Source organism: Sphaerodactylus townsendi, linkage group LG07 (genome assembly GCF_021028975.2).
Source record: "Sphaerodactylus townsendi isolate TG3544 linkage group LG07, MPM_Stown_v2.3, whole genome shotgun sequence".
NCBI lineage: Eukaryota > Metazoa > Chordata > Lepidosauria > Squamata > Sphaerodactylidae > Sphaerodactylus > Sphaerodactylus townsendi.
The window spans coordinates 113,883,048-113,903,092 of record NC_059431.1 but is presented as its reverse complement, the minus strand read 5'-3'; the positions used below and the strand labels follow the sequence as shown (position 1 = coordinate 113,903,092).

The following is a 20,045-nucleotide window of genomic DNA, read 5'->3' as shown; positions in this document are numbered from 1 at the left end:
GAGGAGATGTAGTAATGCATCGCTGACCCAGCAGCACCGTAGTAGAACGCTTGGGATGCCGGCGGACCTACGGCCTTCTGGTCGCACCGCACCCCCACTCCTCATCCCCCTATGAGTCACGGGTCATGAACTGTCTGGCTCAGTCACCGGGCATCCCGGACAAAGGGACAATGGTCTTGCCCCAGGTGAGGATTAGGCTCAGACGCTTACGCTCCTCTCCGCACGTAGCCACTAGGTGAGGTCATGTATCACATGATGATCTCCCGCTCTCCCGCTCTCCCGGACTCTCCCGTTCCGCCCTCCTACACGCCCCCATTAGAATCATAATAAAAGGTGCCAGGAACCAGCATGCGGGAGATTCGCTAGGAACACGGACCTCCGCGCTCCCGCTGCTGGCGATCTCCACCAGATGTTATCTCCGCGTCTCGTCTCGTTCTTGCGCTGACTACGCGTGCACGACTACAGTTCCCTTTCAGTGTTGAGAGCCAGCATGGTTAAGAGCGGTGGACTCTAATCTGGAAAACCGGGTTTGTTTCCCCGCTCCTCCTCATGAGCAGCAGACTCTTCTCTGGTGAACTGGATTTGTTCCCCCCCCCCCCCACATGAAGCCTGCTGGGTGACCTTGGGTCATCACAGTTCTCTCAGAACTCTCTCAGCCCCATCTACCTCACAAGGTGTCTGTCGTGGGGAGAGGAAAAGAAGGTGATTGTAAGCCATCTTAAGTCTTCTTATATGAGAGAAAGGTGGGTATAGGTAACAAGCCTTTATTGGCATAAATAAAGGTGGGTATAAATCCAGCCTTTTCTCCTCCTTTTTCCAGTCCTGAAAGTCCGCTCTCTCCAGGCACTAGCCTCAAATTTCCAGGAGCTTCCCAAGTCCGAGTTGGAAACCCTAGCAACACACAGAAATGATCCAATCTCAAAGTTCGTATACAAATGCAGGTTGAACTGCACAGTCAGTCTCCTGCAAAACACCTCTGCCCAAGTTTAACTTGATAGTTTCCCAAGAAGAGTTGGCTGTTATACCCCTTTTCTCTATCTTTAAGGAGATGGACAAACAGCCTGGAAAACCCACAATACCCAGAAACTTTAGCATCTTGCTTGTTTAAATAGTTACAGTCTGCCTTTAAACATTTACATAGTCCTACTTTGCTTTTCTCCTTAATGAGAAACCAAAGCATTTTACAGCACCACTCCTCTTCCCCCCCCCATTTCATTTGTTCAGTCGATAAGAAAGGCAGCCTCTAAAGACATCTATAAATAAAAACCCTCTCAACAACCCTGCGAGGTAGGCAAGTGCCCTAAGAGAAAGGCAGCCTCTAAAGACATCTATAAATAAAAACCCTCTCTACAACCCTGCAAGGTAGGCAAGTGCCCTGAGAGAAAGGCAGCCTCTAAAGACATCTATAAATAAAAACCCTCTCTACAGCCCTGTGAGGCAGCAAACGCCCTGACAGCAACTAACCCCACGTGACGTCACTCAGCAAACATTCATGGCATTATGGGGATTCGAACCCGGATCTCCCATTTCCTAATCTGACACTCTTAACAATACACAGGGTTGGAAAATCCCTGGAAAAGTAGGATTTGGGAAGGAGAGGAATTTCGGGAGGGGGGGGAAGGGGTGTTGCCAAAGAGCCTACCCTCCAGCGCGACCATTTACTTTAAAGGAACTTTGCAGCATGGGGTAGCGGGAAAGAACGCCTCCTAGCCCGTAGTCACCCCGCACTGCGCACGCGCAACCCTTCCTTAGCCATTCCACTCCCCGGTTCCGCGATTAGCCTCCGGCTCTGCCTGGCCGCAGTGCGCACGCGCGGCCAGCTTCTATGGAGCATGCGCAGCAGCGCTCTCCTCCGCCGGACGACGTAGACCTGCCTCCTGTCCGGGGCCGTTGCCGTGAGAGCGGGATGCGCCCGGACTCGGCGCCGCCATGGAGGTGGAAGAGGCGTTCCCCGTGGTGGGCCAGATGGGACCCTTCCAGGTCTGGCTTTGCGTCCTCTTGGCCGCGCTGCTGCAGGTGAGGTGGTGGGCAGGGGCCCGGAAGGAGAGGTGTTCGCGAGCGCCCCCTGGAGGAGAGGTGTGTGAGGTGCAAGGGTGGTGGCAGCACCAGATCTGGAGATGGCAAAAGTTAATTATGATGTTAGTAGATGTTATATTACTATGTATAATGATAATAAGTAATAAGATGCTTATGTTATTATTGATTATTGTGATTATAATTTTTAATTATTATATATTGTAATAAGTATATATAATTATATAATAAGTAATAATAAGAACATAAGAACATAAGAACAAGCCAGCCGGATCAGACCAGAGTCCATCTGGTCCAGCTCTCTGCTACTCTTAGTGGCCCACCAGGTGCCATTGGGAGCTCACATGCAGAATGTGAAAGCAATGGCAATATGGCTATTGTTTTTGTTTGGGGGATATTGTCATTGTTGTCATCCTTGTTATTATTGTCATTGTTATTATTATTTCGAATTATAATTGCCCAGTGCCCAGTGCTATCGTTTGGAGTGTGTTTCCTTCCGGTGAGTAGATTCAAAATTGAAATCTGAAGGTCCTGTCGGAATCTCACTCGGCAGATGCTCAGAGGCAGGCAGTGTCTTCCCAGACTTTCTTTGAGAGCACCCTCTCGTGGTGAACCATCTGCTTGGCTTGCAAAAAGTCCTAGGTCAGTGATGGTGAACCTTTCAGGCTCGGAATGTCAAAAATTGGGAAAAGGCCTAACTGGGTTCTACGGGTGTGCAAAACACACACACCCCGAACAAAAGAGAAACAATTCTTTACACATTTGTTTAATTTTAAAAAATACTCTCCGATCACGTACAGTGCTATGTATTATGTAGAGCAGGGGTCTTCAAACTATGGCCCTCCAGATGTTCATGGACTACAATTCCCATCTGCCCCTGCCAGCATGGCCAAGTGGCAGGGCTGATGGGAATTGTAGTTCAAGAACATCTCGGGGGCCATAGTTTGAAGACCCCTGATGTAGAGGAACGACAAATACCTACAAAAATGACTCCAATGCAAATATGGAGAATAGATGTTGTCTTGACTTGACTTTATTGCGTTTTTATCCTGCCTTACCCCAGCCAAGGCTGCCAGGTAGGCTGCCAATAATCACTTGGGACCCTGGAGAACTCCTGGCAGCCTAAGTCGTCAATGCTGATGAGCACCAGTGGTTAGATTCAGTAGAAGGAGGTCCCCAATCTGGTGCCCGTGGGCGTCACGGCATCTGCCAACACCTTTCCTGATGCTTGTCAGGAGTTTTTAGAAAGTGGGTGGGGCCATTTGGGGGGGTTTGGCCTGGCCAGGCTTCTAATTGGCCCTTGGAGATTTGACTGCTTGTGTAGATTTTCCAAAGTGCTGCTTTGGCAACAGCTGCCACCATTGCAACAACAACAAAAAAATCACTGGGTGACTGAAGGTAAGGTGCAGCTGCCATTTTGTACCTGGCTCTGCCTCCTGCGGTAGCCATATTGTGGTCGTCGTTTTGTAGCTGTGCCTGCCATGCTAAGACTGAATTCCAAAGGTGTACCTGGGCCTCAACAGGTTGGGAACCCTTGCAGTAGAGGGGGTGTTCTTGTGCACCAAGGGCAGAATTGACAAAGGCCACCTAAACAGCATGGCAGATCTACAGAAAGAAAACTCCTTTTTTGAAAGAGAATATTGACTTTCTGGGAGGGGCTGCCGCTTCCCAGCAGAGCTCCGCTTTGCATGCAGGATGTAAAAGCAATGGCCTTCTGCTGCTGCTGCTCCCGAGCACCTGGTCTGCTAAGGCATTTGCAATCTCAGATCCAGGAGGATCAAGATTGGTAGCCATAGATTGACTTCTCCATAAATCTGTCCCAGCCCCTTTTAAAGCTATCCAGGTTAGTGGCCATCACCATCTCCTGTGGCAGCATATACCAAACACCAATCACGCATTTCACGAATAAATGTTTCCTTTTATTAATCCTAATTCTTCCCCTCAGCATTTTCAATGTATGCCCTCTGGTTTTAGTATTGTGACAAAGAGAGAAAAAATTCTCTCTGTCAACATTTTCTACCCCATGCATAATTTCATAGACTTCAATCACATCCCCTCTCAGACGTCTCCTCTCCAAACTAAAGAGTCCCAAACACTGAAGCCTCTCCTCATAAGGAAGGTGCTGCAGTCCCTCAATCATCCTCGTTGCCCTTCTCTGCCCTTTTTCTATCTCTTTGATATCCTTTTTGCGATGTGGCAACCAGAACTGAACACAGTTCAAATCTACCCCACTGGTTAGATAGTAGCAAATCTACCCCACTGGTTGATACACGTAGCAGAAAATGGTGGAAGTCCTTTCCAGCTGACAACTATTGGTATTAACGCTCTGTAACTTGCTCCGTTTGGCATTTCTTTATTTGCTTTCATTTTTAGTTTGCTTTTCTTGCTGAGATACAAGGCGGATCACAGCTTTTTTAAAAAAACAAAACCTGTGGTGTGCTGGCACAGTTGTCTAATTTTGCGGGTTTCACATGTGTCTATTTTATTTGTATGTTGTTTGTTTTGCTTTCAGCCTTTCTTGCTGAGTCTTTATTATGCATTTTCTTTTTCGTTGAGTGCTTTTGTCAAGGTGTGTTGTCGTACTGTGATTTCAAAGGGTTTTTTGTATTCGTTTTTAACTGGGCGTACATGTGTAAAATGTCATGACCTATGGCTTCAACATAATAAATCTACTTGCGTACATACGTGACGCTATTTCGATTGTTTCTAATTTTGTAATTCCGCTCCTCTTGCATTGTTTATTAGACGTCTCGTTGCTGTTGGATGGCGTTGTTTGATGGCTGCGCAATCCGCTTGGAGGCTTGGTGGAGAAAAGCGGGCTATAAATAAAGTAAAATAAAATAAATCAATAATACATACAATCCACAAAATGAGAGAAGTGCCCAGAAAATGCAGTGTAATACAGATGGTAAAGGCAGCGCGATACACAGATGACCTTGAGTCTCCACAGAGAATTGATCCTGTTGGGGGTGCAGAGAGCGATCATGTTCAAAACCAACATGTTAACAGGATCCACCTATGCAGAGTTAACCTCCTCTAAGTCAGTTGATGTAAATGGGTTTAGACGGGCATAACTGTTCATAGCATTGTAAATTGCTGGACTACATCTCAGATGTTTAAAAATGTTTCCTGTAGCAGCACAACCTTCTTTCCGAAGGGCGATGTCTATAAGATTTGGCTTCGGGAGATTTTGTGCTTTGTGATCAATTGCGGAATTAGATAAAATGGTCACGGCATTTGCTAATGCTGGATGAGCGTATTGACTTGTGTTGCTGGGGTGGAAGATTACACCGACCCACCTTGCGTTTTACAAAAGTCTTGTAAGCCCTTAAGCAAAGAACGTTCCTGTGCAAATAATTCTGCTTTCTCCATGTGTAACTTCCCTCTCGCAGCCCGATCTTGCCAGCGGGGCTGGTCGCTCTGAGTTCATATTTAACTTACGGTCCACCTGTACCCCTAGATACTATTCACACACAATGTTGCAAACAATTATATCCCCCATCCAGCAAGTGTGTTCCTCATTTTTGTAACCCAGATTGCACCTTGTTGGTACTTGCCCACTTTTCTAGTGTATTCAGATCTTGCTGAACTCCATCTCTATCGTCTGATGTGTTCTCTGCTCCTCCCAGTTTGGTGTGGTCAGCAAATTTAATCACTAGTCCAGTGATGGTGAACCTTTTTGAGACCGAGTGCCCAAATTGCAACCCAAAACCCACTTGTTTATCGCAAAGTGCCCACACGGCAATTTAACCTGAATACTGAGGTTTTAGTTTAATAAAAAACAGTTGGCTCCAAGGCGTGCGTTACTTGGGAGTAAGCTTCGTGGTAGTTGGTGGCTCTGCTTTGAAACAACGGTGCAACTCTTCCAATGGGTGAATCATGACCCTAGGAGGGTTTACTCAGAAGCAAGCCCCATTGCCAGCAACCAAGCTTGCTCCCAGGTAAAGGATCGCGCTTTAGTTGTTCGCATGAAAATTAGTGGGGTTTAACAGCGCTTAACAGGGTTGCCTACACTGCTTCCCCAAAACTAGGTCTTAGGTTTAGTGCTAATAATCAAGCACAGAGGCCCAGGCCAGCCTAGATGTGTGGGGGGGGGGGCAACTCTGTTTGCACAAGCCCACAGAGAGGGCTCTTGAGTGCCACTTCTGGCACCCGCGCCATAGGTTCGCCACCACTGCACTAGTCCATCCATCCCCTCATTCAGATAATTTACAGAAATATTGAAAATTACTGGGCCCAGAACCTGTAACATTCACATTCTTAAATAAGAGAAGAAAGGAGAAACTTTGATTGTTGCTCATAAACTCATTCTTCTCTGACAATGGGGTTATCGCTCTCTCTCTCTCACTGTCTGTCTCTCTCTCTCTCTCTCTCTCTCTCTCGTCACCAAATAAAGGGCTTTCAAGGACTAGGTGCGCCAAGGTACCTTTCTTCCCTGTCTTACAAAAGCACCAACATTTTTAAAAAGGGACTTGAGCAAATCAGCCTTTTAATTCGGGCAACAGTATGGCATTCTGTCTGACAGCCAAAATCTTTTACACTAATGGCCTAGTTGGACTTGCAGCAGTTCTCCAGGTGGTAGATTGTATTATCTACCACCTGATCCTTTTTAGCTGGAGATGTCGGGAATTGAACCTGGGACCTTGTGCGTACCAAGCAGACGCTCTAGCACTGAGCTGCAGACCCTCTCAGTGTGGAAGCAAAGAGCAGAGAATAATGCTCTGGGCAATCTCTCCTCAGGTAATTCTGCTGCGTAATCCTGTCACAACCAAAGCGGCAGAATCACCTCTGGTGAGGTAATTGATAAGGAGTTAATCATGAGGAAAAAGAGCGATCTGTCAATATGGGGGTGAGGATTTTGGACTCACGGGAGCATTTATCTTTTTCAGTACGGTTTTAAAACGTCTCGGTGGACTATCAGGAACAGCACTGGCCAATTTTGAGAAGCAGGTCAAAGAGAGGGAAAAAATAAAGTCGGATGTTTGGTTAATAATAATAATAATAATAATAATATCTCTCTTCAGGCGAAAGAAGAATTACAAAGGTGTCAAATGGTTTGGGGCAAGGCAGATGAGATGAAACACTTCTCTTGTAAGTGCCAGTTGTGTTTCTGGTTAGCTGTTCCTTATCCTAACTTGAATTGACAAGACAGGAGTGGAGTTCCTGAAGCTGAGGTACTGGCAGAGCCTGTCAACGTTTCATCCTAGCGAGCCTAATCCAGATGGCAAAGAGCCTTTGGGCGATCGTATCGCCGGAATGAGGGAAATTGGTTCTTTGAGTGCCCAGCAGCGGCTGCTTGTCCCGATGTCGATCTTTTAGGCTTATTCTGTGTCGTTTCAGCTCTACGTTGCCAGCGAAGCCATCCTCATCGCTCTGGTGGGGGCAACACCTCCTTACCACTGGGACCTCGAAGGGATCTCGGCTAATTGGAGCCATGGCAACCAGTCGGTGAGCGAAGAGAGAGCGTTTGGGAAGTGGCTCCTGACGGCCAATGGCAGCGAAGTCCACAAGCACATTCACTTCAGCGGCAGCTTTACGTCAATTGCCTCTGAGGTAACGGAACAATAGGGATATGGTGGCCATCCTCTGAGGTAACGAAACAGTAGGGTTCTAGTGACCATCCTCTGAGGTGATGAAACAGTACGGTTCTAGTGACCATCCTCTGAGGTAGCAAAACAATAGGGTTCTAGTGGAAGTTACAGAGCGCTAATACCAATAGTTGTCAGCTGGAAAGGCCTTCCACCATTTTTTGCTACATGTAGTAAGACTCCTTAATATTAAGAAAAGTGGGGTATAAAAAACCAGCTCTTCATCTATCTATGTATCCATGTATCTATCTATCTATCTGCCTGCCTGCCTGCCTGCCTGCCTGCCTGCCTGCTTACCTACCTATCTAGAGAATCAGTATGGTATAGTGGTTAAGAGCAGTGGTTTGGTTTTCCCCTTCTGCACATGAGCAGTGGACTCTTATCTGGAGAACCAGATTTGTTTCCCCACTCCTCCACATGAAGGAGTTTGTAAGCTGCTTTGAGACTTCTTACGATTGAGAAAAGAGGGGTGTAAACCCATTTTTCTTCTTCTTCAGTCTGACTTACCTCACAGGGTTGTTGTGAGGATAAAATAGAGGAGAATAATGTCAGCCACTTTGGGCTCCTATGAAGGAGAAAGGCAGAGTTGAAATGAATTGTATTTGTATTAATAGCTGGTGAACTTGCAGATCGCAGTCTTCTGGTTGCCCTGTTATTATTATTATTATTATTGACTTTCAGTGTGCAAAAGTCAGTACTTGAAGAGAGCTCGTTGTTTTTTAAATTCTCCTGCTGTTGGTTTGATTGCTATAATATTTACACCCCTCCTTTCCTCGGGTCTAGATCAGGAGTCTGCAACCTGCAGCTCTCCAGATGTTCGTGGACTACAATTCCCATCAGCCCCTACCAGCACGGCCAATTGGCCACACTGGCAGGGGCTGATGGGAATTGTAGTCCATGAACATCTGGAGTGCCATAGGTTTGCCACCACTGGGTTAGAGTATTCATGGATGAGCAGGAAGAAGGTGGCTGTTTAATACTTTCCCATACCTATCGAGGTGTTTCTGTATTTTAAAAAACTGAAGTCATAGGATCATAGAATTGGAAGAGACCACAAGAGCCATCAAGTCCAACCCCCTGCAATGCAAGAACACATAATCAAAGCACTCCTGACATATGTTCATCCAGCCTCTGCTTAAATACCTTCAAAGAAGGAGACTCCACAACTTTACGAGGCAGTGAATTCCACTGTCGAACATCCCTGACGGTCAGGAAGTTCTTCCTAATGTTTAGGTGGAGTCTCTTTCCCTGCACCTTGAATCCATTACTCCGTGTCCTAGTGTCTGAGGCAGCAGAAAACAAGCTGGCTCCCCCTTCAAATTTTAAACATGGCTATCTTGTCCCCCCTTAACCTACGCTTCTCCAGACTAAACATCCCCAGCTCCCTAAGCCTCTCTTCGTAGGGCAAGGACTCCAGACCTTTTACCATTTTTGTTGCCCTCCTCTGGACCCGTTCCAGCTTATCAATATACTTCTGGAATTGCGGTGCCCAGAACTGTACACAATATTCCAGGTGAGGTCTAACCAGTGCAGAATAGAGAGGTACAATTACATCCCCCGATCTTGACACTATATCCCTATTGATACAGCCCAGAATTGCATTGGCTTTCTTGGCTGCCGCATCCTTAACTCTTCGTTCAGTTGGACTTTGACTAATGTCCCTTTTCCTCCCCCTAGTGGTTTTTAATCGGCAGCACATCCTACAAGATCAGCGCAGCCAGCTCATTTTTCTTCAGCGGCGTTTTTGTGGGGGTGATTACCTTTGGCCAACTCTCTGATCGTTTTGGACGGAAGAAAGTCTACCTGACAGGTCAGTTTCAAAAGAAAGATTTGCATGAAGAAGAAGAGTCGATTTTTATACCCTGCTTTTCTAAACTGTAGCCTTACAAACCCCCTTCCCTTCCTCTCCCCACAACAGACACCTTGTGAGGCAGGTGGGGCTGAGAGAGTTCTGAGAGAACTGTGACTGGCCCAAGGTCACCCAGCGAGCTTCATGTGGAGGCGGGGAAACAAACCCAGTCCACCAGATAAGAGTCCACCGCTCACGTGGAGGAGTGGGGAATCAAACCCAGTTCTTCAGATTAGAATCTACCGCTCATAACCGCTACATCATGCTGGCTCATGTAAATGCCCAAAATTGGGCAGAGCCCAGTGGGTCACCATATTTCAAGTCCCATACTGATGATTCAGTCTCTGTGATGGAAACTCTAAACTAAAAAAAAGAGGTCAGAACTGATGCCCTGTCATTCCCACCCTATCCCTGTTTACTGTAAAGTTTGATCAACTGGATCAGGACTTGCAGGTCTATAAGGATGAGCAAATATGAGTTTGTCACCAGATCTCACCCACCAGAGCAATTAAAGATGTTTTGGTCCCAGAAGTGGGCCAGTCAAGGGTAGATAGGTCAGCCAGGCGTGCTGGGAGTTTCTCTGCCCCCACCTGCTGAGTTGCCATTTTTTGCCATCAAGACACGACTGACTTGTGATAACCCCATGGAGTTTTCAATTCAATTCAATTCAATAAGCCTTTATTGGCATATACACGATAGTATAAAATACAGTTCTAGTTAAAAAGTGAATAGTAAAAAACTTCGCGTTTGTCATACATTCAGTTTACAAACTTCTGACAAAAACTTTGCCACTATAAGGCAATAATGAAAATCCTGACAATTTAAAAGCATAACTACTTCATCTGATTCAGTATAATCAATCATAGGGTCTATAGCTTGGGATAACAGGCTGGATTGGAGTTCTTGGTATAATACGCAGTTCAGGAGAATGTGTGGGATGGAATCCAGCTGTCCTATGCTACAGGTACAGAACCTCTTATCACTTGGAAGACCTTTAAGTCTTCCTCTATGTAGCGGAGATGGCATGATGTTAAATCTAGCCAGCATATAGGCTCTCCTGTGTATGGGATTTGTGAGCGCTGTAATATAATAGGCTGGGTATCCCTGCGTGAAAGGAATTGACATATTTGTTGGCGAACAAGATTTATTTGCCAAGCTCTGCAGTTGTTGATAGTCCATTGCTAACAGCCTCTCTTTAATGAGGGCAAACGTTTCAGTAAAGGTTAGCATATTGAAGGAGTCACTGTCATAACCCAGTTCCCCGATCTTTGCTGTAACTATTGTGCACCATTTTGAATGGTGGAGTTCGCTCAAGGTAAGTTGGGTCCCATGGAGTTTTCAAGGTGAGTGACATTCAGAGGTGGTTTTGCCGTTGCCTGCCTCTGCATAGCAAACCTGGACTTCCTCGGTGGTCTCCCATCCAAATACAAACCAGGCGGTGGTTGGCTTGACCTTCCGCTTGTCTGCCCCAGATCCCAGAACCACCGCAGACGAGCACAGATCCTCCTCCCTCCCCCCAGGCTAAGCTGCGCTCCGGGAGGAGAAGGGCAGCGAGGCCAGGAGGCAGCTCTGCTGTTTCCCACTCCAGACTCGTTTTTTTTAAAAAAAACGTTTAACTGTATTTATGAATTTATTTATTGAATTTATTGGCCACTCCTTCTCTTGTGGGCTCGGAGCAGCTTCCAACAATAATGATCATACAATCAAATTGAATCATTTTAAGAACATAAGAACAAGCCAGCTGGATCAGACCAGAGTCTATCTAGTCCAGCTCTCTGCTACTCGCAGTGGCCCACCAGGTGCCTTTGGGAGCTCACATGCAGGAGGTGAAAGCAATGGCCTTCTGCAGCTGCTGCTCCCGAGCACCTGGTCTGGGGGAAGAATTAGGACTAATAGTGGAATTCAATCCAGTGTGTGAACCTAGCTACCGGGTGCTAGAGGTGGCACTCAAACCCTTTCTGTGGGCAAGAGTTCATCATGTGGAGGGAGGGCCGAGGAAAATCACCTTCACACACACACACACACACACACACACACATCTAGGCTGACCTGGGCGATAACACTGGGAGTAAGCTCTGTTGCTGGCAATGAGGCTTGCTTCTGAGTAAACCTTCCTAAGTAAACCTTCCTAAGGTTGTGATTCACCCATTTGAAGCATTGCATGGTTGGGTGCTGTGTGGTTGGGTGCTGTGTGGTTTCCGGGCTGTCTGGCCGTGTTCTAGCAGCATTCTCTGGCGTTTAATAGCATCTGTGGCTGGCATCTTCAGAGGATCTGTGGCTGGCATCTTCAGAGGATCTGATTGCATGGTTGTTTCACCAAGCTTACTCCTGAGTAATGCGCACCTTGGAGCCAACCGTTTTTTTCTAAACTAAAACCTCCGTTTTCAGGTTAAATTGCCCATGTTGGCAATCAATATAAGTGGGTTTGGGGTTGCAATCTGTTCGGTTTTGAAAAGGTTAAGCCATCACTGGTGTAATCTAACAGCTGGTGGGATCACAAAGGCAGTTTTTGCCGACGCAGATGTACATCGCTGTGTGACTGCGCTTTGAGGGAAGAGGCTTTTGAGGGCGTTATACCCAAATTATATAGGTCCTTCAGACAGCATAACGCTTACCACACGGGACTTCTGTCCGTACCAGGAAAGCAGTTCAAAGGAGCAGGCTATTTTGCCAAGGTGTGAAGCCGTACATTATTATTTTCGGCTGGCTACTGGCAACCTTCTTGTATGTTTGTAGAACTGTCTTATCAGTGGCTGGCTTGGGAGGGAGAGATATGTGAATGCTGGGAAGAGCTCATTTCCCAAGAAAGTCGTTTGATTATAAAAAAAAGTAAATTCTTCATGCAAATTAGAGCGGCCCTTAAGGTAAAGATGGAGGAGTTGTCCATTGGCTGCCAATCCCAAGGAAAATGAATTTATTTACACAGCAGGACGAGGGCCAAATTCAACCACTTATATTTGGTCATCCAGATTCCCTGGCCCCGTTCTCAATAAGCGTTGTGCCAAGCCTGACCCTCTTCTGTTTGCGCAAGGCTTCCTTTCTCGATATACCGAGGATGAAAGATCCATTAATCTTTCCATCCCACAGGAAGGAAAACAAGGAGCTTCTTCCTCATTTCCTGTTTGCTGAGGTTTGTTAACTGCTCGAGGGACAGTGCTGCGGAGAATTCTCTGTCGCACACCTACTCCTTCTGAAAGTGATGCTTGGAAAGGTCTTTCCGAGCCAGAAACTGGAGAAAAGAACACAGGTGGTTTTGTAGAATTAGTTTTGAATTGCTTGAGTCAGTTTCCTTGTGTGCGAACCTGTGGCACTCAGATGTTCATGGGCTGCAATTCCCATCGGCCCCTGCCAGCATGTCCATGAATACTGGGCGCCATGGAGGTTACTCCTACAATAGAATCTAGGAGACCTGGTTTGAATCTCAGCCGTCATTAGGCTTCAAGATGGTGGTCAGTCATAGTTAGTAATCTCTCTCACCAAGGTTGTGAGCATAATAGAAGAAAGAGTTTGGATTTATATCCCCTTTCTCTCCTGCCAGGAGACTCAAAGGGCTGACAATCTCCTTGCCCTTCCCCTCACAACAAAGCACTGCCCTGTGAGGTGGGTGGGAGCTGAGAGGCTCGGCTGTGTGACGCTAGCCAAGGTCGCAGCTGAAGTGTGTGGGAGTGCACAGGCTAATCTGAATTCCCCAGAGAAGCCTCCCACAGCTCAGAAGGCGGCAGAGCGGGAATCAAGCCGGTTCCTCAGATTGATACACGAGCTCTTAACCTCCTTCCCCACTGCTGCTTTAAGCTTCATCAGATCCCGTAGAGGAGAAAGGATGGGTATGAATATATTCACAAACAAAGGTGAGTCCTTGAAATTTCTGGTGCTTTTTTAATAATAATTTTATTTTCACACATCACTAACAACCAAACCGTACAAACATTAAAAAAAAACCCACAACCTAATATACATCATATATCAACTGTCTCACCTTGGATTAAAAGTTAACTCTAGATTCATGCATATAATTTAAACAGTAATTCAATAGTTATTTCTTAAGAGCCAGCGTGATGTAGTGGTTAAGAGCAGGTGCACTCTAATTTGGAGAACCGGGTTTGATTCCCCGCTCTGCCGCTTGAGCTGTGGAGGCTTCTCTGGGGAACTAGATTAAGTTGTGCATACAACACATGGCATGATAGCAGGGCTGCTCTTGAAAAGTATTCAGAAACTTCAGATGATCCAGAGCGTTGCAACCAGAACATTGACTGGACCATCATAAGCAACAGCGGTGGCCGTAGTGGTTAAGAGCAGGTGCACTCTAATCTGGAGGACCAGGACGTTCTACTCTGCAGCTTCAGGCTGTGGAGGCTTATCTGAAATTCAGATTAGCCTGTGCACTCCCCACCCGCCAACTGGGTGACCCTGGAGCTAGTCACCTGTCTTGAACTCTCTCAGCCCCACCTACTTCACAGGGTGTTTGTTGTGAGGGGGGAAGAAAGGACACAATAAGCCCTTATAGGAGAGAAAGGGGGGATATAAATCCAACTCCTCTTCTTATATGGGTTCTAGTGTTTACAATCTACTGTTTTCTTTCACATTCAAACCCTGCCACTACTTCTCTGTTTGAATAGATTTTCAAAAAGAGATTCCATAAAATGTCTCCAGTTTTCTAAAAAAAATTGTACACAAACTCTCGTCTTTTTAAGTAGTTCCATCACCTTTATGCGTTTCTGAATATTCACCTTAACTTTCTGGGTATTTTCTGGTACCTGTTTACTAGGTTTTTTATCAGGTTTGTCAGTTCCTGTGTCCCAAAAAAAACACACAGTGGCAGTGACAGTTGCTTGCTCCTCATTACATCCTCATAATAACCTGGGGTAGACTAGGTTATTAGGTGCAGTCAATGTTGAGGCCCAGTGTGAAGCTTTGAATCTGTATTACAGTGATGGCAAGCCTTTTGGGCTTGGCATGTCAAAACTCAGAAATGCCTAACTTCCAATCATGGAAGAGAAAGAAGGAGAAAAGAAGGAGAAGAAGAATTCTCTCCTGTTGGGGAACTCAAAGGGGGCTTACAACTCCTTTCCTTCCCTCCCCCCAACAACAAACACAGCTCTCTCAGCCCCACCTACCTCACAGGGTGTTGTTTGTTGTGTGGAGAGCCGAGGTTTGATTCCCTGCTCTGCCGCTTGAGCTGTGGCTTGTGTTGGAGTGCACAGGCTAATCTGAATTCCCCAGATAAGCCTCCACAGCTCAGAAGCGGCAGGCCTCAAACAGTTCCTCCAATTAGAGAGGTGCACCTGCTCTTAACCACTAAGCCACTGCTGCTCCCCAGTTTGGTGATGAGCTGGCATCCTGGCCTGGCTCCTCTCTGAAATGCCTGCTTACTTGCCAGGGTTTGAGATGACATTCACAGCACATCTAACCCCCAAAGCTACTTTCGAGGCTGAGGTGCAGATCCCAGCGGGAATGTTGTGTGCTAGACGGGGATAGAAGAAGTCACAAAGTGGAGCTCCTGGAAGGCTGCTGGCTGGTTGCTGTTCTTCTCGTCCCTTTCCAGAGCCTTGGGGACAGCCCCTCACCCGTGCCAACAGTACTGCAGTCCATTGTTGTTCCCACAAGCAGGGCTTGATTCACTCTCCAGCTGGCCTTCTCTTCCTGCTGCAGGATCCATTTTTGCCATTTCAATAGACAAAGCTTCGCTTGTGGTGGTTGATAGCCTGGATCATCTCTTGCCCTTGCCTTCTTCCTCCTGCTGAGCCTTTCAACTGGGTGAGAGTGATAGCGTCTCTGCCTTCAGTGCCTCTTCTGACTGTATCTACCTCCTTTCCCTTTTTCTCCTTCCCTCTCTCATGCCTTCCCTCTTCTTCTTTTTAAAGTTATTTATTGAGTCAATGTTAAACATTTACATCACTGGCAAATTCCTTACATAGGTTTGGGGGGTGGTCTCGGTGCAGCACCTGCAGGCCTGAACGAGTGAGGAGGTACAGTCCTTCAGGCCTCGAGAGCAGTTCCCTCACTGCTTACTTATTGGATGGCACAGCTGACACAGTAATGAAGCTTCACATAGAGCTTGGGCAGAACATATGAATCAAAGACACTTTAGCTAGCGATATCTCGGACTGCAGCTGCTTCAGCTGTGTTTAGGATGACAAACTTCTTAATGGCCTTATCTAGCTGGGGCCTTGGCGAGCACAATTGGTGCAGCGGATAGGTTGGACATGGCCCTGCTTTTTGGCACGGCCGTTGTTCCTTCTCTTCTTGGCCATTTCGGCTGAGGAGTGGGAAAAAAAATTTTTATTGATATTTTGGATTATTTACAGATTCCATATGTATATCTTTATATTTCATCCTCCATACCCTTTCTCCCTTTCCCCTCCCTCCTCCTTCTTTCTTCTTTAAATGTGAAGCAGCAGGAGTCCATTCTTTCTACTCTTCTTTTTTTCAGTTTCTTTTGTGATTCCAATTTACGTTTAACGGATCTTTGAATTCTCTGTCAGATCCACTTCATGTCTTTTTTGTTTTTCTTGCCATATCTGGTTTTGTGACATTATGTCAAAAAATTTCAACTTCTTATTTGTTCTATATATATTCCAACCATTTCTGTATTGTCAGATTCTTTTGTCCTTCCACCTAATGCTGTTACCATGGGCGATCATAAGTTTAAATACGCTTTCCTGCTGTTCTATTATTGTATACTCCGAGTATGCCTATAAATATAGATCTATATTTATCGCACTATTTTTACATTTCATTATTTTTTCCATATACATTATAACATTTTTCCCACAGGTGTTTACCTCCTGGACATTCCAACCACATATATGGATACTAAACTGCATTTTATCCCCGCGATATAACATTTAGGACTAGGTCCACTTATCATGTATGCCAACTGTTTTAGGTGTATATACCATTTTAATATTAGTTTCTTCTCAATTCGCATATTTCTCTATTTTATCTTATTTATATTATCTTTTATTTGTTTTATAGAATCTGTGTTTTGCCTTCCCTCTTCTGATTTCTTCCTCTTCGCCTTGCCTTTACTTTCCTTTCATACTTTCCTTTTGTTATCTCTTCCTCTTCCCTTTCTTTGATTGAATAGGTTGAACATTATAATTTAATTTTTGTTTGAAATCACAGCCGCCAGCTCTTTAGCGGTGGATTTGGCCTTTCATTACAATTAAAGGCATTTTAATTCATTCATTGAAAATGCTGGAAAAATTTGGACTAACCGAAACGCCTTCTTCATAGCCTGATTGGTGTTTGGAATATGCTGCCACAGGAGGAGGTGGTGATGGCCACTAACCTGGATAGCTTAAAAGGGCTTGGACAGATTTATGGAGGGAGAAGTCGATCTCTGGCCTCTGTCGCGATCCTCCTTGATCTCAGATTGCAAATGCCTTAGCAGACCAGGTGCTCAGGAGTAGCAGCAGCAGAAGGCCATTGCTTTCACATCCTGCATGTGAGCTCCCAAAGGCACCTGGTGGGCCACTGCGAGTAGCAGAATGCTGGACTAGATGGACTCTGGTCTAATCCAGCAGGCTAGTTCTTATGTTCTTATGTTCAAATGTGACCAGGAGAGAGAGACAGTCTCTCAATAATGTGGGGAAAATTAGTTCAGGGCAGACTGTTTATTAATATACCCGCCCTGAGCCCTTCGGGGGTTTATTAATATACCCGCCCTGAGCCCTTCGGGGGAGGGTGGTTTATTATTATTATTATTATTATTATTATTAATATGTATGTAATAATAATAATATGTGATGATGATGATGATGATGATGATGATGATGATGATGATGATGATGATGATGATGATGATATTGATGATGATGATGATGTCTGGATGTCATTGGGGTTTGTGAAAATATTATAGGTTACTCAAAATGCAATGAAACACTGGAAAACCTAGCGAGTTGTTCATAGACGTAGAAATACGGAACTATTAACATCAGAGAGGAATTTCAGGGTGACTCACTTTGTCACCATTGTTTGATTCATCATTGCAATGATCCCACTGTCAACAATTTCACAAAGCAAACCTGGGCTATCAAACTGCAAAGAAATTCGCAAAGAACACTTGCTGTACATGGATAAAGCTTTATGGAAAATCAGCAACTGCAATTCAGTCACTGACCAACACAGTCAGAATCTTCAGCAATGACATGGTATGGAGTTCTGCTTAGGAAAATGCTATACAGTGGCATTGAAGAAAGGGAAAATTACTGACAGTAAGGGCATGTAGAGATGCCTAATGGAAAAACCATAAAGTGCAATCGAAGCCTGAATCTATAAATACCGGGAATACTACAGCTGGACAACATCAAGCATGGACATGTGAAAAATATTGGTCAGCAGAGGAATATCAAGGGTCCAGAAAAAAATTTTGAAGAGCAAATTAGCGGGAATCTGATCAAGGCTATATCAACACACCTGGGCCATACCGTCATCAGATACACTGCTGGAATTGTAGGAACTGGGCATAAGCAGAGCTGGATGATCTGGACAGAAAAAAACAAGAAAACTGATGACAATCACTACTCATTACACCGCTTAGTGATGTTGGGCAGACTTTACCTGCAGAAAATCAGGAGGTAGAGGGAAAACTGCAAATTAGAATAAAATGGTGGAAGAGAGAAACATGCACTGGCGAGATTATGTGAAAAACAGTGAAGAAGGACCAACATTGATGGAAGTCAACGCTTGAAAGGAAAACTGCTCAAGGGCAAAAGACAAAGAGTGAGATGCCGTAAAAATACGCCACCAAGCAGAAGAGAAAACTGGCAAAAGAGGCTCTCCATGGACAGTTCCTAGAAAAAATTGAGGACAAAATTGACAAGGAAAAACACTGGTTGTGGCTCACAAAATGGAACTTTGAAAAGGGAGACTGAGAGCTTGATTCTTGCAGCCCAAGAACAAGCAATTCGAACAAACGCCAGAATTGAAAAGAAGTCAACTACAGAATCCCAAGTGCAGACTCTGCAAGGGAAGCAGACCAAAACAATAGAATACGCCACTTGGCTGCTGCAGAAGATCAGCATGAGCGGACTAAGCAGAGGCATAACCGCCATTTGCTCAGATGATTTCACGGAACTTGTGCCACAACTACCATCTGCCTGTGACAATGAACTGGTGGAATCACAAACCTGAAAAGGTCACTGAAAATGAACACGTAAAACTACTCCGGGACTTCCAAATTCAGACTGACAAAGTTTTGGAACACAATACTCCTGACCTCACGATTGTGGAAAAAGTGTGGATAGTTGATGTTGCAATTCCTGGTGACAGCAGGATTGATGAGAAGCAACTGGAAAAACTTACGATAGAGGAGGATTTAAGGATTGAACTACAAAGACTCTGGCACAAACCAGTAAAGGTGTGGTCCCAGTGGTGATCGGCACACTGGGTGCAGTGCCTAAAGATCTTGAAGCGACGCCAAAACAATTGGTGGTGCTGACAAAATCACCATATGTCAGCTGCAAAGGAATACCCTACTTCGACTCTGCCGCGCCATTATTCGTCGATACATCACACAGTCCTAGATGCTTGGGAAGTGTCCGGCGTGTGATGTAATACAAAATCCAGCATATTGATCTTGTTTAACATTGTATAACTGTTTTATTATAATAATAATAATAATAATAATAATAATAATAATAATAATAATAATAATAATAATAATAATAATATGTAATAATAATAATAATATTGCCAAAGAGGCTGGGTCTTTGATACCAATGTATACAGTCTTTGATACCAATGTATGTGATGATCAGCTCTTGGAAGAATCTTGCATTGCCAATGTATCTGATGATCAGCTCTTGGAAGAAAAAATCCACAGAGGAATATAATGCAAATTTGATCATCTTTATTGTAGGGATCAAGAAGTTCACAAGCACTTGATTCGATGCAATAAACACCCCCACAGAGTTCCTAAAGATATAAACAGTTTGGAAAATAGGTTTGGAATAGAAAGAATTATGGAAGAAATATATGGGTAATACAACCAGATCGGGGCCGTGAAGAAGATCTGGGGTTCAGAGACTCAAGCAGGCCGAAAAGCGTCTCTGGTTTCAGGGGAGGCAAAGCGTTGGGCACAGTGACCGTGAACCACATCTGAGAATACCCACCGAGAATACCCCATCTGAGAATCCACACACACACACACTTACCAGTACACAACGGCAGCTGCCTAGAGAATCCACAGAAAACTCTCCTGATGCTTTGTTCAAAATTAGGAAGACAAACTGTTGATAAGATCCAGTCCATTAGTATTTCCTTGGATTCCCTCAAAATTCTGATGAACATCATGCTTTTCTAGTTCTCAGAGCACAGATTACAAGACATCGGCTTGGACCCTATTCTCCTGGAGCCTCGACCTTCACCAGCTTGTTCACCTCTAGGCTATGGGATTACCCCTACATATGGGTGTCTCCTGCAAACTTTTACCTACTTACGCTTTTCGCAACTCTGTGAGAGTTTATACAGCACGGTTTAACATCCTTCAACATCAAACTCAAATGGCAGCTATGTCCATACACCCATGAAACCAGGGGCATTCATTGAAAATGCTGGGGGAAAATTAGGAC

General features: G+C 45.1%; 1 protein-coding gene and 1 pseudogene across 1 annotated transcript in view; one reads left to right on the top strand and one right to left on the bottom strand.

Moving 5' to 3' along the window:
- Positions 1–20,045, top strand: part of LOC125436839 (solute carrier family 22 member 15-like) — a 77,589-nt gene that overhangs the window by 45,102 nt on the left and 12,442 nt on the right. The window lies entirely within an intron of this gene.
- LOC125436840 lies at positions 15,328–15,722 on the bottom strand (annotated as a pseudogene).